Source organism: Bos indicus, chromosome 17, assembly GCF_029378745.1.
Source record: "Bos indicus isolate NIAB-ARS_2022 breed Sahiwal x Tharparkar chromosome 17, NIAB-ARS_B.indTharparkar_mat_pri_1.0, whole genome shotgun sequence".
Lineage (NCBI taxonomy): Eukaryota > Metazoa > Chordata > Mammalia > Artiodactyla > Bovidae > Bos > Bos indicus.
Genome location: NC_091776.1, coordinates 69,424,501 through 69,441,909, shown reverse-complemented (window position 1 = coordinate 69,441,909; position 17,409 = coordinate 69,424,501). Strand labels below are relative to the sequence as shown.

Sequence of the window (17,409 nt, the reverse complement as noted above, 5' to 3'; positions counted from 1 at the left end):
GCCTGGCAGGAAGGGGTGGGGCCAGCAGCTCAGTAGAAGACAGGAGAGCCTGCAGGGAGACACACAGTGGGGCCTGCACTCAGGACCAGGGAGCCGGACCCCACACCGCCGTGGGCAGCATGAGTGGGCAGGTGGGTGACCTGAGCCCCTCGCAGGAGAGGGCGCTGGCCCAGGTGAGTGTGGCAGGTGGTGGGGGAAGGGAGAGTCCTACACGGGCCTCAGTTTCTCCTAATGCCCCAGGGGCCCCTGATTCCCTCTGAGCTCTGTACCCCCAGGTCTCTTCCCAACTCTGAGGGTCTTGGAGGCCAGTGTCAGCATCAGCGCTATCCGATAGAAACATAACGTGAACCACAACTGCAGGCCATCTTTGTCACTTCAAAGTGTCTAACAGCCACATTACAAAAGGGAAAAGAAACAAGTGAAATCAATTTTGATAATATATTTTGCTCATTTACTTTTGGCCGGATCGTAGGGTCTTAGTTGCCGGACCAGGAACTGGGCCTCGGCGGTGAAAGCCATGTCCCAACCACTGCACTGCAGGGGAATTCCCTGTAATATATTTAACCCGATAGAGCCAAGTTGTTATCGTTGCAACAACGATATGTAATCAATATGTAATCAATTGCCACAACCTGTAATCAGTATAGAAAGGGTCGCGGGGATGTTTTTGGTACTGTCTTCAGAATCCTGCGTGTGTCTCAGACTCACGGCAGATCTCGATTTAGACTGGCCACGTCTCAGACTTAGTGGCCACTCCATTGGGCCCCACAGGGGAGCGCTGCTGGGGTGGCAGGTCCCAGCCTTAGCTATGATCTGGGGGACGCAGGAGCGGGCACGCGTCCTTTCTAGCTCGTTGGGGTCTTTCCCTCGGGCTTGAACACGGCAAGTGAGGGCTCCAGGCACAGTCGCTCACCTCAGTAGCATGGAGGGAGGCCCTGAATCCTGCCGTTGAAGAATTCTACATCTGAAAGAGGGCAGATTCCAGCTAGGCTGGGAGAATAAGTCCTCTTACAAGACAACTGGGGTCAAGGATTAGGTCCAGGGGCCTCTCTGGCCGTCCTGTGGTTGGGACTCGTCGCTTTCACTGCCAAGGGCCCGGGTTAGATCCCTGGTCCAGGAACGAGGGTCCCACAAGCCCCGTGGCTCACCAAAACAAACAAACAGAATTAGGTGCAGATCTTGGCAGAGCAGGTCACGTGAGCCTCAGATTCCTCCCTTGGGCGGGGGATGGGTGTACTAGCGGTATGATTAGCTCAGGGCCAAAGACTCTCTTGTGCTTCTTTCCTTCTTTAAACATATGTTAAACAAAATTCTTTCTTTGTCTGCGCGGGTTCTTAGTTGTGACATGCTCGGTCTTTGCTGCAGCCTGTGAGATCTCCTTCTCTGACCAGGGATCAAACCCAGGTCCCCTGCGCTGGGAGCTTGGAGTCTTATCCACTGGGCCACGAGGGAAACCCCTTCCTTGTGTTTCTGAGGACAGAGGTTATCAGCTCATTTGGGGCTGGGGGGCCCAGAGCTAGTTCTTTGACCCTCCTATTTGGAGTCGAAGGAGACTGAAATGCAGGAAGAGGAGAATGACTCGGGCCAGACGGCACTGGGACTGCTGAGTCCTGGTCCAGGTCCATGAGCCCCCAGAGCTGGCTCTGTCTCAGAGTCGTGACATTCACACAGAAGTGGCACCCTCAGCCCCTGGAGAGGGCTGGGGCCCAGCTAAACTGCCCCATCGTCTCCGGGGGCCTGTCTGCAGAGGGTCTTCTCAGGTTGGGTGGAGTCACCCCTCATTCAGGCCTGGATGATGCGGTGTGGATCAAACACACCATTTGCCTCTTGCTGTGTGACGCTGGGCAAATTGCTCCACCTCTCTGAGCCTAGATTCCATGTCACCTACCCTCCCACCTGAATTGACCTGGGGGCTCCCTGAGGGTGGAGAGCTGGGCCCTTAGGAGGACCCACCCTGCCCCCATGGGTGTCAGGGAAGAGTCAGCCCTATAAATCTCATTTATTCCACATTTCAGGGACTTCCCTGGCAGGTGCAGAGGTTGGGACTCTGCAATCTCACTACTGAGGGCCTGGGCTCAATCCCTGGTTGGGAACTACGATCTCACGAGCCTCATGGTACAGCCAAAATAAAAAAGGAAAAGAAAAAAAAATCTGCATCTCATCCTCTCTTGGGCAACTGGTTCATCATCACTGTCCCATTTCGCAAAGGGAGGAAGGGAACTGTCGTGACTTGGCCCAGGCCTCGGCTCCCCCAGCACAGGTGGGCCCCCTTTACTCAGACACCCCGTTTCCCGCGGGCTCTGCAGGCCTGTGGCACCGGCCTGTCCCCTGCGGCCGTGGGGTACCGTGCGGCCCTGCCCACCCGGGTCTCTCCCCGCTCTGCCCTCAGTTCCGGGAGAACGTGCAGGATATCCTGGCCGTCCTGCCCAGCACCGACGACTACTTCCTGCTCCGCTGGCTCCGAGGTGAGCACGGACGGTAACATGAGATGAAGGTCAAGGGCATACGAGGCCTCTCTTGTTATGTCACAAGTTGCTGCAAATCACAGGCACTGGAAGCAACCGCAAATATGTATTATCTGTGTACACAGTTTCTGTGTACAATTTTAGTTTCTAACTGAGTAAGTATCAACAGATATAACCTAAAGCACAAAACTTCATTGGCATCCTCAATGATGTGTGAGAGTGGAAGAGGCTCTTGATTTACGTAATTCCTGGCTCTGTGATTCCACCAGATGCAGAGGGTCTGATCTCTTCAGGGTTTTAGAGCATTAGGAAAAGAACCCTGGGCACAGCATGGTCCCCAGGGCCCTGACGGTGGCCATGGATGTGGCAGGGACTCCACGTGCTCTTTCTCTGGACACCTTCTCTTCCTAGCTTCCTCTTGGGTAGTGCCTTCTTTCTCTACTGCCACCACCATGGCCCACCCAGGGGCACACCCACTGCTATCAGCCCAGGGAATCAGGGAGGCAGGAGGTAAGGGGGCCGGGGGGCCCTCCCAGCCCCCAGGTAGCCACAGCCCGACCCTTCCAAGGCAGCCCCCAGCACTGGGCACCCAGAGCCTTCTTCCCTGAGCTCTTTGACTCTTCCAAGCACCTCTGAGTGGACAGTAACCCAGAGGCCAATAACCCACCGAGGGGCACAAGCTAGGATCACTGCCCCCAGGAGTCCACAACCACCACCCTATCTCCTCCTTGCAGCTCGGAGCTTTGACCTGAAGAAATCAGAGGCCATGCTGCGGAAGGTGAGGGCAACACCTGCCCGGCCCCGTTTCCTGCCCTTTGTGGCAGCTTAGCTCCCGGGCCAGGGATTGAACGCGGGCCTTCAGCCATGAAAGCCCGGACTCCTAACCACTGGACTGCCAGGAATTCCCTGTCTTTTCTTCTTTCCATCCTTCTTCCTTCCTTCTTTCTTTCCCTCTTCCCTTCCTTCCTTACTTTCTTGCAACGACCATTTATCGCACCTCAAAGTGGAGCCTCGCTGCTTCTCGCACTGGGGAGAGTGCAGTGGTGGAAAGAGAGAGAAAAGAAACCAGATCAATAAATAGACAAAGCAATTTCTGAGAGTGGAAATTGCAGCCAAGACAGTAAGGCAGAAAGAAGTGAGGGAGGGCAGGAAGGCCTTCCTTGCCGAAGGGCGATGTGTTGGCCCCAGCACGAATGCCCAAAAGGAGGCAGCCGTGTGATGACTGGAGACAGGGCAGAGCCGTGCAAAGGCCCTGAGGTGCGGGCGAGCTGGAGTAACCCAGGCGCACAGGAGGTTGTGCCCTAGAGAGAAAGGGGAGAGATACAGCTGAGTGGGTGGCCCAGGCCCATCCCCGGGGACCCAGCAGGCCACCTAGGGAGTCTAGGCTTTTGACTAAGGGTGACCAGCAGCTGGGGTTAGGGTTAGGGTTAGTCTGACCCTGCTTGTGGGGCTCCCTGGAAAGCCACGTGGGGACAGGAGCCTGGGGACCAGGAGGGATGACTCAGGGAGAGGCAGCTACAGATGCGGGCTTCACGTGGTCCCTTCTGAGTGTTTCTGTCCTCATCCGTGTCAGACCCCATCTCCTCCGTCCCCCTTGCATCCCCACCCTCAGTTCTGGGTCCATGGAGCCCGGGATGCCCTGGCGGGCCCTCAGTGGTTGCCGGCAGCGGGGCCTGGCCTGGCATCCCTGGGTCCCCGCAGACCCTTTGGCTCAGGAGGGGTCTTCAGCTGCGCCCCACCCTCCCTTGTCTCTAGCACATGAAGTTCCGGAAGCAACAAGATCTGGACAACATCCTCGCGTGGCAGCCCTCAGAGGTGAGCCCCCAGCGCCCTGCCCGCCCCAGACCCCGGCTCTCCATCAAACCCGCCCCCACCGCCCAGCCCTGCTCTCTTGTGCATCCATCCAGGTGGTCAGGCTGTACGAGCCCAGTGGCTTCTGCGGCCATGACAGGGAGGGTAGCCCCGTCTGGTACCACATCATCAGGGGCCTGGATCTCAAGGGCCTCCTCCTCTCCGTCTCCAAACAAGAGCTGCTCAGATTCAACTTCTGGAGCCTGTAGCTGCTCCTGGGAGACTGTGAGCAGCAGAGCCAGAAGGTGGGGGTCCCAGGGCCCCCCATCCCCCTGGGCCGCCGAAATCTGGCCCCCTCCAAGACAGCCCCCAGCACTGGGCACCTGCCTCCCTGAGCTCCTCGGCTCCTCCCAGCACCTCCGAGTAGACACGGTTCGGGTGACCTGCCTTCCCGGGGGCAGACGATGGGAGGGTGCCCCTCGGGACGGCCCTGTCTCCCTGCACTTGGCTTCCCAGCATGAAACCTCCACGCCAGCATGAGCCAGGCCCAGCCCTACTTCCTGTGGGCTGTGGGGGGCACAGACCCTCCTGGGGTCTCACCTCTCAGCATTCCTTTGCAGTTGGGGAAGAAAGTGGAGAAAATCTCGACTGTTTTTGATTTCGAGGGGCTGAGCCTGAGACATCTGTGGAAGCCAGGAGTGGAGCTTGTCCAGGAGGTGAGGGAGCCCTACCCAGGGGGCTGGGTGTCCCCTCGCCTGGGTCTCTGCCCCTCGCTTGCTGGTGTGGGCTGTGTGTGGGGAGGTTCTCTGACTCCACCCACAGTTTTGCGGCTCTTTTTTTTTCTTTTTTAAATATTTATGTATTTATTTATTTTGGCTGTCAGATCTTTGTGGAGCACAGACTTCTCTCTGGTTGAGGCTTGTGGGATCTTAGTTCCTTGACCAGGGATCCAACCCACGCTCCCTCCAGTGGAGGGTGGATTCCTGACCCACTGGACCATCACGGAAGACCCTGCAGGGATCCTTTCAAACCCGAAGTCTCTTAGGGCTGTGCCAAGCCACAGCCATCACCTCAGCATCACCACCGCACGTCCGGGAGGTCACAACAGCAGGGCTTGGTCCCCAGGCTGGTCAGGGTCCCCGTGGGTATCCCTTCCCCTCTTATACTCCCTCCCCGCTCACCCTCTCTTACCTGGGAGGGGGCTGGGAGCAAGTCATCTTCAGGGGTCCTGAGGAAGGAAGGGAGACCCTGATAAGGTCTGCCTCCACCGGGGCAGCTAGCCTGCCTTTTCTTTCTGCTCAATCCAGGATAGCAGAGAACCTAAAAATTTTAACATTTCAAGAACCACCACGAGCGACTTCCTGGGCGGTCCAGTGGTTAAGGTTCCACGCTTCCAATGCAAGGAGCACAGGTTCAATCCCTGGTTGGGAAACTAATCCCATAAACTGTGCGACGAGGTCCAAAAAAAAAAAGAACCACCATGAAAACATAATAAATTGAGAACACCAGACTCAAAAGGCCACGTATATTCCCTTGATATGAAATATCCAGATTAAGTAAATCCATAAGAGACAGAAAGCACGCTGGTAGTCAACCAGGGCTGCAGGGAGTGGGGAAGGGTGACTGCTATGGTTCGGGGTTCCTTCCGGCGTGGTGAGAATATTCTGCAACTAGACGGTGCTGATGGTTACACAGCCTGGTGAGTACACTGAGCCACTGAACTCTACACTGTGAAAGGGTGACATTTATGGGATGTAAATTACATTCCAATTACAAAAAAAAGCCATGCCTTGCCACTTTGAATGTTTCTTATCCTGGAAGCATTTTGTTCCCAAAGCCACATAGAGGGGAACCTTCCAGGGACCTGACTGAGGGGGATTTTTTTGGTCTGCAGGAGGTGGGGTCATCCCCTGGAAATCTGTCAAGAATTTGCACTCATGGCTTCGGGGGGCGTGTCTGAGACGGGGACCCAACAAACCGGACAGGGGGAGTTCCTCTTGTCTGGGAGGCTTTTGGGGTGTCTGGAGAGGCCTCAGGGGCCTTAAGGGGGCGGCATTTAGGCACCTGCATCTTGTGCATTGACCTGAGTTTGACCCTACAGTTTTTCTCAGCACTTGAGGCAAACTACCCTGAGATTTTGAAGAATTTAATTGTTGTGAAAGGTGAGTGAAGCAGTTCCGCATATGCATAAGTGGGGCTGGGGGGCGGTGCACGGGACAGGGAGGCAACGAGGCAGGGAAAGGAGACCCCAGGAAACCCTGAAACGGTGCCTGTCTCAGCCCCCAAGCTCTTCCCGGTGGCCTTCAACCTGATCAAGCCGTACATCACTGAGGAGACGCGCAGGAAGGTGCTGATCCTTGGAGGTGAGTGGGCAGCTCCTTTGCAGCTCCAGAACCTGGTCTGAGGGTGGCTCCTCCGCAGACCTGAGGGTTCCCGAATGCAAGGGTACCAGGCTCGGGAACACAGCTGCTCTGGGGGACCCACTCCCTTAGGCAGCAACTGTTGAGGCCAATGTGTCCACCTGCCAGAGGGCTGAGGGGCCAGGAGGGCTCTGAGAGACCCCAGAGGCAGCCTATGTGAGGGCCCCCAATTCTGGATTGAGAGATGTGAATTTGAGGGATGACTTTGTCTGTTATGAGCTGCAGGTGGGCTGAGTCACCAGCTCTGTCTGGGTCTCAGGTTCCTCAGGCTTCCCTGTAAAATGGGGAGCATAAGAGGCAGGTTTTTCAAATCACACACGTGCTCAGCTGCTCAGTCATGTCCAACTCTTTGCGACTCCCTCGCTATAACCTGTCAGGCTCCTCTGTCCATGGGATTCCCCAGGCAAGAATACTGGAGTGGGGTGCCATTTCCTTCTCCAGGAGATCTTCTGGACCGAGGGATTGAACCCCCGTCTCCTGCATTGGCAGGCGGATTCTTTACAACTCACCTGTGAGTTGTTCTTTACAACACCACCTGTGAGCTGCAAGTGGGCTGAGTCACCGGCTCTGAGTCTCAGATTCCTCAGTTTCCCCCCATAAAATGGGGAGAAAAAGATGCAGGTTTTCCAAATTACATACCTGATAACATTTGGAAATTTAGAAAAATATAGAAATATATCAAGAAGAAAGAGTAAATCCTGTCTCTCAAGGAACTATTATTAACATGTACTATCTTTTCAAAGAAATTCATTTAAAAAAAAATGGGTTCATGCCACGTTATACTCTTTTAGAACCTACCTTTTTCACATACCATGTGATAAACTTTATTTCATTTTGGTAAAGTCCAAAATTTAGGGTTATTTCTTTTTTTTTTTTTTTACCATTAGGGAAGAGTGAGGTGTGAAGATGCTTATAGATGAATCTTTGTACACATCTTAATTTTTTTCCATAAAATAATAGCCTAGAAATGAAGAGTTCTTTTCCCTTAAAGAGAATGCACGGGAAGTCTGTTTCATTTCTGTGTCCACACTGCCCCAGGGCATGCTGGGAGTTCACCTCTGCTTCCTCCCACTTTGCTCCCATAATGCTCTCACTCCTTAGTGGACCAACCTTGGCTTGTCAGAGCAGTGTTGGGGGAGGAGGGCTGATACACCCTCCCCCCAGTTCTGAGAGTGCTGGAGCTGCAGGAGCTGAGGGCAGGGACTGACTGGAAGGCTGAGTTCAGTCTCCGAGGGAAAGGGAAGCCCAGGGTAGACAAGCCCCTGCTCAGCCTCACGCTCCAGGAGACACTGATCTGAGTCCCTGCAAAGATGGTGGTCCAGTGGTTAGACTCAGCGCTTTTATTGCCGAGGTCCCAGGTTCGATCCCTGGTCAGGGAACTAAGATCCCACAAACTACGTGGCATGGTCAAAAAAAAAAAAAAAAAAGATGCCTCATGGTCCAACACCTGGACGGATAGGGGTGGGTACCAGGGCTGAAGGGGCAGGAACTGGTCACACAGACACTGTGGACCTAGATCTTCTTGGCTTCTATCCTGGAGGCGCTGAGAGTATGTGGGAGGTAGGGGGAGGCTGTCATATGGACAGGACGGCCCTGGACTTGGCCCCACTTCCCTCTGTTGAGCCCCCGATCCCCCCACAGAGCCCCACTTTTGTCCCCACAGGCAACTGGAAGCAAGAGTTGCTGAAATTCATCAGCCCCGACCAGCTGCCCATGGAGTTCGGGGGGACCATGACCGACCCCGATGGCAACCCCAAGTGCCTGACCAAGGTCCGGTGCCCAGAGGACGGGGAGGGAGGGGAGATGGCCGTGGTGCGGTGCCCGCTCACCACCCTCACCTGCAGATCAACTACAGGGGCGACGTGCCCCAGCATTACTTCCTGCGCAACCACCTGAGGGTGCAGTACGACCACCAGGCGACCGTGGGCCGGGGCTCCTCCCTGCAAGTGGAGAACGAGATCCTGTTCCCGGGCTGCGTGCTCAGGTGGGCACGGCGCCCCCCACACACACCTGGTGTGGTCGGGAGGGGCCCGGAGCCCAGGCAGGTGGCGGTCAGTGGGGCCCTGTCCCCTGCAGGTGGCAGTTTGCGTCGGACGGAGGGGACATAGGCTTCGGGGTTTTCCTGAAGACCAAGATGGGGGAGCGGCAGCGGGCCGCGGAGATGACGGAGGTCCTGGCCAGCCAGCGCTACAACGCCCACATGGTGCCCGAGGACGGGAGCCTCACCTGCACGGAAGCCGGCGTCTGTGAGTGTTGGCAGGGATGGCTCCTCCTGGACCTGGGCGTGGGGGGCAGGTGCACTGCGTGCATCAGGTCCCACCAGGCAGGGGCCCTGGCTCCGGGCTCTCGGGTGTGGCAGTGGCACCCAGGTCTAGTACCTGCACAGGAGGGCGAGGTCCCAGGTGGGCGTCCTCTCTGAATGTCCGTCCCGCCGACGCAGACATCCTGAGGTTTGACAACACCTACAGCCTGATCCACCCCAAGCACATCAGCTACACCGTGGAGGTGCTGCTCCCGGACCAAACCTCCCTGGAGAAGATAGAGAAATTCTAGACAAGCCTCGCGGCTCCCACACCCTCCTCTGTGGCCTCTAGGTCCGCAGTGAGCTCACAGCCTTCCCTAGCCAGACTGCCCTCCAAGCTCCCCAGGAACGGGGATCCTACCGAGCTGGTCCCAGCCCATCTGTCACAGTGGGTCTGCATCTTTGGAACTGCGGGACTGTGGCAGCCAGCAGAGCAACAGAAACTCTCCAGCCGTGTGATTCAAGCTCAGAGAAAACTCGCGGCCCCTTTTCTACCAACCGATACTGAGTCGGGAGTTCCCGTTCTGAAATACATCGTGTTAAAACAAAAAAATGTGCAGGGCTTCCCTGATGGCTCAGTGGTAAAGAATCTGCTTGCCAAAGAGGGAGACATAGGTTTGATCCCAGACCCGGGAAGCTCCCACATGCCGCAGAGCAGCTGAATCCGTGCACCGCAGCTACTGAGCCTGCGCTCTGGAGTTCAGGGGCCGCAACTACTGAAGCGTGAGCCCCCGAGAGCCAGTGCTCCGCAAGAGAGCCCACCACAACCGGAGGCTAAGCACCGCAACCAGGGAGTGGCCTTCCGCTCGCTGCGACTGGAGGATAGCCCACGCACAGCAGTGAAGACCCAGCACAGCCAAAAGTAAATAAATAAATACTTTAAAAAAGAAAGAAAATGTGAAATATAATATGACCGACAGAACTGGAAACAATTGCCATTTAAAAGATAATGCATTACTCATAGTTCCCAAGAGGAGAGGGCATGGATGCCACAGGGGATCACCCGGAGAAACGGTGGGTGGGCGTGGGTGGGAGGGGGGTGGTCATGAGGTGGAAGGAGGGGGAGGACCTGCAGGCAAAAGCCTTTGTTATGGTTTCCCCGGAAGGAATGGGTGAGGCGGGGTCAGCAGGCCTAGAATTGGCTATTTTGGGTGATTTCCTCAGGCTCTGGGGTCAAGGGGTTGTCCCATTTGTCTGGAACCTGGTTCTGGGTACCAGTTGCCCTGAGTTTGAGCCTGATGCAGGAGGAGGCTGGAGTGTGGGCTCCGTATTTGAAAAGCACACTCGTGGGCAAGACTCTCTCTTGTTGTTCAGTCGCTCAGTCGTGGCCAACTCTTTGCGACCCCACGGACTGCAGCTCGTCAGGCTTCCCTGTCCTTCACTATCCCTCGGAGCCTGCTCAGACTCACGTTCAACAAGTCAATGATGCCATCCAACTGTCTCATCCTCTATCGCCCCCTTCCCTTCCTGCCCTCAGTCTTTCCCAGCATCAAGGTCTTGGACTGTCTCTCTAGGAACTGGCTATCCCTGGGAGGGGTGGTCCCTCCAGGGTCAACAAAGCCCCAGGTGTCAAAGCATCAGAACACAGAAAATAGGAGACGTGATTAATACACTTGCCTAGCAAGCAGCTGTGCCGCTGCCCCTCTGAATGCACATTCCTTCCCCATCGAGAAAGAAGTCTTGGCTCACAGGCTCCCCTTCCTAGTGTGAGGGTATCTAAGAATTGGTTCACCTGCTCAGCCTCCATCCTCTCAGGGACTCCCCTGCTGGTCCAGTGGCTAAGACTCCAGCTCCGAATGCAGGGTGCCTGGGTTCGATCCCTGGTCAGGGAACTAGATCCCTCATGCTGCAGCTGACGTCCCTGAGTCACAACCAAGACCTGAGGCAGTTAAAAAAATAAATAAATAAAAAAGAAAGAAATTGCATTTTGTTTCAGCAGAGTTGAGTTCAGTTTATGCCAGTCTCTCTTCCCTATTTCGATAGCTAATGCTTAATAAAATCCATCTTTACGTCTTTAACTAGCGTTTGACTTTGTTTATCTCTGACACTACCCAGCCAGACACGGTTGATACAGGAAGTGTCCACCCTTGTGGAAAGCTCTACTGAGCAGTGTGTACATCGTGGGGTGTACGAGGTGGCCTTCTGAGGAGAGGAACACCAGAGACAAACTGAGCCTTCATCTCAGAAGTCATCCTCCAGAGAGCCCCACCAGTGAGGCAGGGTAGAGAGAAATCGGACCAATGATCAATAAAAATGGGAAAGCATAGAAAGATATTTGAGAAGAAGGAAAGGGCCATTCTAAGTTGTAAACGAACAAACCATGAATAAAAAGTGTAAACTTTCAAAGTCTGATCGAGGGAACAAGTGAACTTGAGCTATTGATAGTAAATTCAGCCTGATAACCATCAGCTCAGGCTTTAATCACCTTGGGAGAAACCCCCAGATATATGCCACCCAATCCAGAGTTAATTGGCCAATAACTCAAAGCTTTGATACCAAGAAATATCTAAAACTATTTACTTTTCCATTTGGATCTATGGAGATTTAAAGTTCCAACACAACAGTGGAAAACGAATATTGAAATTTAAAGATGTCAAAGAATACAGTTGTAACCCAAGGACTACACCAAAGGAAGGTACGGAGACAAATATATGGTTGCTGTGGCGTCCTAAGTCGTGTCCAAGCCTTTTGCGACCCCATGAACTGTAGCCCGTCGGGCTCCTCTGTCCATGGGATTTCCCAGGCATGAATACTGGAGTGGATCGCCATTTCGTTTTCCAGGCGCTCGTCCCGACTCAGGGCCTGAACCTGCATCTGCTATATTGGCAGGTCTAATACCTGCCAAAGGTATTCTCTGGACACCAGAGAAGCCCAGGAAACAAGTATAAGAAAGAATCAATAAAGTAGTTTCAATGGGATGTCTCTAGAACAAGCTTAAATAAAACTGTAGTAACAATTTTTGGATTCACTGGGTTTCTGTATTTGCTCTTTGGGTATTTGAAGTGCTCAAAACCATCAGCTGTAATGAATTTGTAGTTTACAGGTAGGGTATAATTCCCATGGATCAGACACGGAGTAGCTCTTTGATGATTCCCCAAGTGAGGTTGTGACAGAGCTCTGGTTTGGTACCGAGTCCAGGCTCTGACCTGCCCCAGCTCACTGTTCGCTCCCCCACGCTCCCCGCCCACCTCCACCGTAAATTTGTGCAATAGCGTCCTGACCAGTGTTTCTTCTCTGAACATTTGCCCTGGCCAGGCCACCCTTCACACCAGGCCACCCTTCAACCCACGCCCAAGGTTATCTTCCTGCCGCAGGAGGAATCACATCCATGTTTTCTTTGAAAAGCTTCAAAGGCCACCGCCCACTCTGACAGCTCATAGGCATAGTCCCGAGCGTGGCCTGACCTCAGTCTTCTGAGCCCCCTGCCCTTGGAGTATCCCTCTTCCCTTTTGCCTCTGGAGGCTTCTTTATGCAAACCCCTCCATCCAGAACATCTTCCTCCTATTCCTGTCTTAGAGGCCCAACTCAAATACCACCTCCTCTGGGGGACATTCCAAGACCTCCAGAGCAGTGGTCTTGCTCAGACTTCTATTAGAACCCTCTATCTTCAGGCAGCCAGGACAGATATTGGTTAAGGATACAGGACTTGAGTGCAAATAAGGGTTCAAACCCTGGTTCTGGCTCTTACCAGCCTGTGAGGCTCAGTCTGGCACATGTGAAATGGGCACGTGGATCCAAAGATGAGCAGCAAATATGACCCATGCCTTCACGGGGCTGACAGGTAAGGGGCTGAATCAGATGTCAAACCAAGCCATGTCTACTGAGAGCAAGTCTCTGCAACAGAGGAGCAGGGGTCTGCCTGAGCATTTAGGAGATGGAAGGAGACGGGGAGGCACGAATAGGCAGTATGGGAGGAGGAGGGAAGGGAAGTGAGCTCAAGTCAGAAGGAATGGCGTGTGCAAAGGCCCTGTAGCAGGAGGTAGCAGCAGGGGGAGACAGGTAGCTCCACACACACCCTATTTGGTCATTTGTGGTTTGGAAAGGCCAGGTCCCTCTTGTCTTTTGTAGGAGAAGAAAGACAGGCATCCAATTTTGGCCCCTGATCCGCCTCTTTCCCTGGTCCCAGGTCTTTGGGGGTCGTGGGTCAGAATCCCCTTGGCCACCTCTCTCTCTCCCAGGCTCTTGTGGCCATCTCCGTGTCTAGGGTATAGATGATCCTGGGGGTATGGTCATGTAAGGTCCTGTCTTTCCTGGGGTCACCCCGAATTGGTTGGAGGAGCCAAGGAGACACTCCCCCAGCTGCCCTAGAGCCTAGTCTCCATTTCCCAGGCAGGCCCAGGTGTGAGGCCGCCCTAACCTGGGCATCTGAGTCAGGTGGACCTTCTCTCTCAATCCCCCCACCTAGGGTGACCCAAGCCAAGCCCTACATCCCTGGAGGAACATCCAGCGGCATTTGCCCAGCCTAGACATCCACAGAATGGGGTCAGTTTAGCCGTGATGGGGGAAGACTGGGCAGGAGCTCCTGGCAGAGCTGATCTCATGCCAACAAATGGAGATGGCCTTCACCGCACGGGCTTCCCTTCAGTTAGCAGGTTACAGGTGTGAATGAGGACTGCGAGCAGGGCCCCTGAGAGATGTCAGGAATTTTAGGAGCAGCTGGGAGGTGGGAGGGAGAGATTCCGCCGTGAGTGGGCAGGGAGGTCAGGGATCGGGGTCACATACCGTGACACTGCCGTCATCACAGCCCGGCTTCTGGGCCCATGGGTCAGGAGCACCAAGGAAATGAGCCAAGTTTCAGAAAGTGGGAGGAGACAGCACATTACATAAGAGGGGATCCGGCTGCCTGGCGCCCAGATGGGTAGAATGGAAGTCCTCTATGCCCAGTGATGGCTCAGGCTCGGGACAGGACACCTGTACTGCGTGGGAAAAACAGGGACTCAACGTTGACCTGGAACCATCCTCGGCAGACAGAGGCTTAGCAGCTGGCCCTGCACCAACTGTCTAGATTCCAATCCTGGCTTTGCTGCTTGCCGAATGTGAGACCTGGCGGGGAGGGGTTTGGTTTCAGTTTTCTCACCCATAAGTGGGAACAGTCGTAGGACCAACCTTGGAATGTGTCCGGATGAGACGATGCTGGACTGTCCATACGGCAACCACTGTCCACCTGTGTTAATTGGCTCGACTACCTCCACAGAGCACCCAAACCGAGAGGCTCCAGCAGGAGGCTTATTGTCTCATAGATCTGGAGGCTAGAAGGCTGGGATCAAGGGGCTGGGAGGCTTGGTTCCCTTTGAGGACGGGGGGGAAGAATCTATTCTCTGCTTCTCCCCTAGCTTCTGGCGGTTTGCTGGCTGTCTTTGCTGTTGTGCGGCTCATATATAGAAGCATTGCCCCAACCCCCCCCCTTCATCTTCACGTGGCCTCCTCCCTGTCGGCATGGATGTACCCAAATTCCCCCTTTTCATAAGGACATTAGTCATGGTGGATTAGGGGCCCACCCCACTCCACTCTGACCTCATTTTAACTAATTACATCTGTAAGGACCCTGTTTCTTAGATGCTGGGAATTAGGATTTCAATGTATGAATTGGGGGGCGGACACAATGCAGTCCGTAACGCCACAAGTGGGGAGTTCCCTGGCAGTGCAGTGGTTAGGACTTCTCGCTTTCACTGCCACGGGCCCGGGTTCAATCTCTGACTAGGGGACTAAGACCCTGCAAGCTGTGAGACGTGACCAATAAAACCAAACCAAAACAGACAGGGGCTTCTCTGGTAGCTCAGTGGTAAAGATTCTGCCTGCCAATGCAGGAGACATGGGTTTGATCCCCCATCCGGGAAGATCCCTTATGCCTCGGAGCAACTGGGCCTGTGTTCTAGAGCCTGGGGGCAGCAATGACTGAGCCCACACGCCTGCCCCCTAGAGTCTGAGCTCAGCGTCAAGAGAAGCCCCCGCAACGAGAAACCCCCGCACTGCAATGAAGAGTAGCCCCGCTCGCCGCAACTAGAGCAAAGCCCACGCAGCAAGGAAGACCTAGCACAGCCAAAAAGAAATAAATACATGAATGAAAATGTAAAAACAAGCAAACAGAACACCGTATGTGGCGGGTCCAGCATTTGAAATGAGGCTGGTTGGAGTTGAAATGTGCCACCCAAAACGAAGGCTGGACTTCAAAGACTTGATCCAAAGAAAAAAAAGAATGCACGATCAGCTCAGTTCAGGCACTCAGTCGTGTCTGACTCTTTGCAACCCCATGGTCTGCAGCACACCAGGCTTCCCTGTCCATCACCAACTCCCAGAGCTTGCTCAAACTCATGCCCATCATGCTGGTGATGCCATCCAACCACCTCATCCTCTGTCGTCCCCTTCTCCTCCCGCCTTCAATCTTTCCCAGCATCAGGGTCTTTTCCAATGAGTCAGTTCTGCACATCAGGTGGCCAAAGTATTGGAGTTTCAGCATCAGTCCTTCCAATGAATATTCAGGACTGATTTCCTTTAGGATGGACTGGCTGGATCTCCTTGCAGTCCAAGGGACTCTCAAGAGTCTTCTCCAACACGGCAGTTCAAAACATCAATTCTTCAGTGCTCAGCTTTCTTTATAGTCCAACTCTCACATCCGTACATGACTACTGGGAAAACCATAACTTTGACTAGACGGACCTTTGTTGGTAGAGTAATGTCTCTGCCTTTTAAAAGCTGTCTAGATTGGTCATAGTTTTTCTTCCAAGGAGCAAGCGTCTTTTAATTTCATGGCTGCAGTCACTATCCGCAGTGATTTTGGAGCCCCCCAAAATAAAGTCTGTCACTGTTTCCATTGTTTCCCCATCTATTTGCCATGAAGTTAAGTGATGGGACCCAATGCCATGATCTTAGTTTTCTGAACGTTGAGCGTTAAGCCAACTTTTTCACTTTCGTCTTTCACTTTCATCAAGAAGCTCTTTAGTTCTTTGATTTCTCTCACTATTAACTTATTGATTAAATAATGATTTCATTTATTAAGCATATCGATTATACACCAAAATGATAATACTTCGGAGGCATTATCTTAAATAAACTGTATTATTACAATTAAAATTTTCATGTGTCTAAATTTTAATTTAATGTGTTTAAAATTTAAGTCTTTACATTTTAAAGAACTTAAAATTACCAATGTGGCTCCCATTACCTATTAAACAGCCTGAACTAATATTTACAAAGCCCTTAGGGCAGGGCCTGGCCCGTAGAAAACATTGGCAAAGTGTTAGTTAAATAAAGACTTCTCTTCAGAGGTGGCTTGTTACCTGTGGTATTTAAAAACTATGACTTCCCAAGGAGTGAGAAAAGTTGGGGACACGTCTCTTCTCTTGTCTGCCTTTTCTTTTATTTAGTGGAGTTTGTTTTACATTCTGGAAGCATAGGGCTCCCCACGTGGCGCAGTGGTAAAGAATCCGCTGCAATGGAGGAGATGCGGGTTCGATTCCTGGGCTGGGAAGATCCCCTGGAGGAGGAGGTGGCAACCCACTGCAGTATTCTTGCCTGGAAAATCCCCTGGACCAGGAGTCTTGTGGGCTGCAGTCCACGGGGTGGCACAGAGTTGGTGACGACTGCGCACTGAGCTCACACACCACACGGCATATGTCACGTGGTCCTGCCTTCTCCAACTTGTTTCACGGTATTTTTTCCATGTTGCTATAACGTCTTCATCATCATATTAAGCGCAGTGGTTTTCTGAAAAATCGTTTCCAATATTCCTATTAACCACAAACAACTTTAAGCTGGAAATCTTTTGTTAGTTAGGATTATTATTGGGTAACGTGGTAAACGATTGAAGGATTCTAATAATAGGTATTGTCCGTAGTTTCTAGAAAAGCTGAAGTGGATTTGCAGTCCTGCCAGCAACATATGAATGTCTCCGTTTCACCAACTTATAACGAAATTTATTTTCGTTTTTAAAGCGATTTTGTGTCTGTGTGTTTGTGTGTGTTTATTTTCTTTTGTTGCTGATTTGTTGGAGGAAAAAGCATGTCATTGCTTGTATACATACTCCTTTGGTGACCTGGAGGTTAAGCATTAACCACGTGATTATTGCCACTGTGCATGTTCTCTTCTGGTAATTGGTGCCTTGCGTCCTTTGGCCATTTTTATCAGTTTGCCTGCCCTCTTTATAATGGCGTTTCCCAACCTTTTTTGGAACCAGGGACCAGTTTCGTGGAAGCCGATTTTCCCACAGACCCCAAGGGGGTGGGGGTGGTTTCAGGGTGACTCAACACATGACAGTCACTGTGCACTTGATTTCTGCTCTCGTTACATCAGCTCCACTCAGAGCATCAGGCATCAGATCCCGGAGGCTGCGGACCCCACCTCAGAGCATCAGGCGTCAGATCCCGGAGGCTGCGGACCCCTGCTTTATGAGGATGTCAATTTCTGTCCCATTTTATTTTTTCCCAAATTCACA

The 17,409-nt window shown here is 53.1% G+C and overlaps 1 pseudogene; it reads left to right on the top strand.

Annotated features, from left to right (window-relative positions):
* On the top strand, nt 1-11,946 carry LOC139176779 (putative SEC14-like protein 6; annotated as a pseudogene).
* Nucleotides 11,947-17,409: the final 5,463 nt, after the last annotated feature.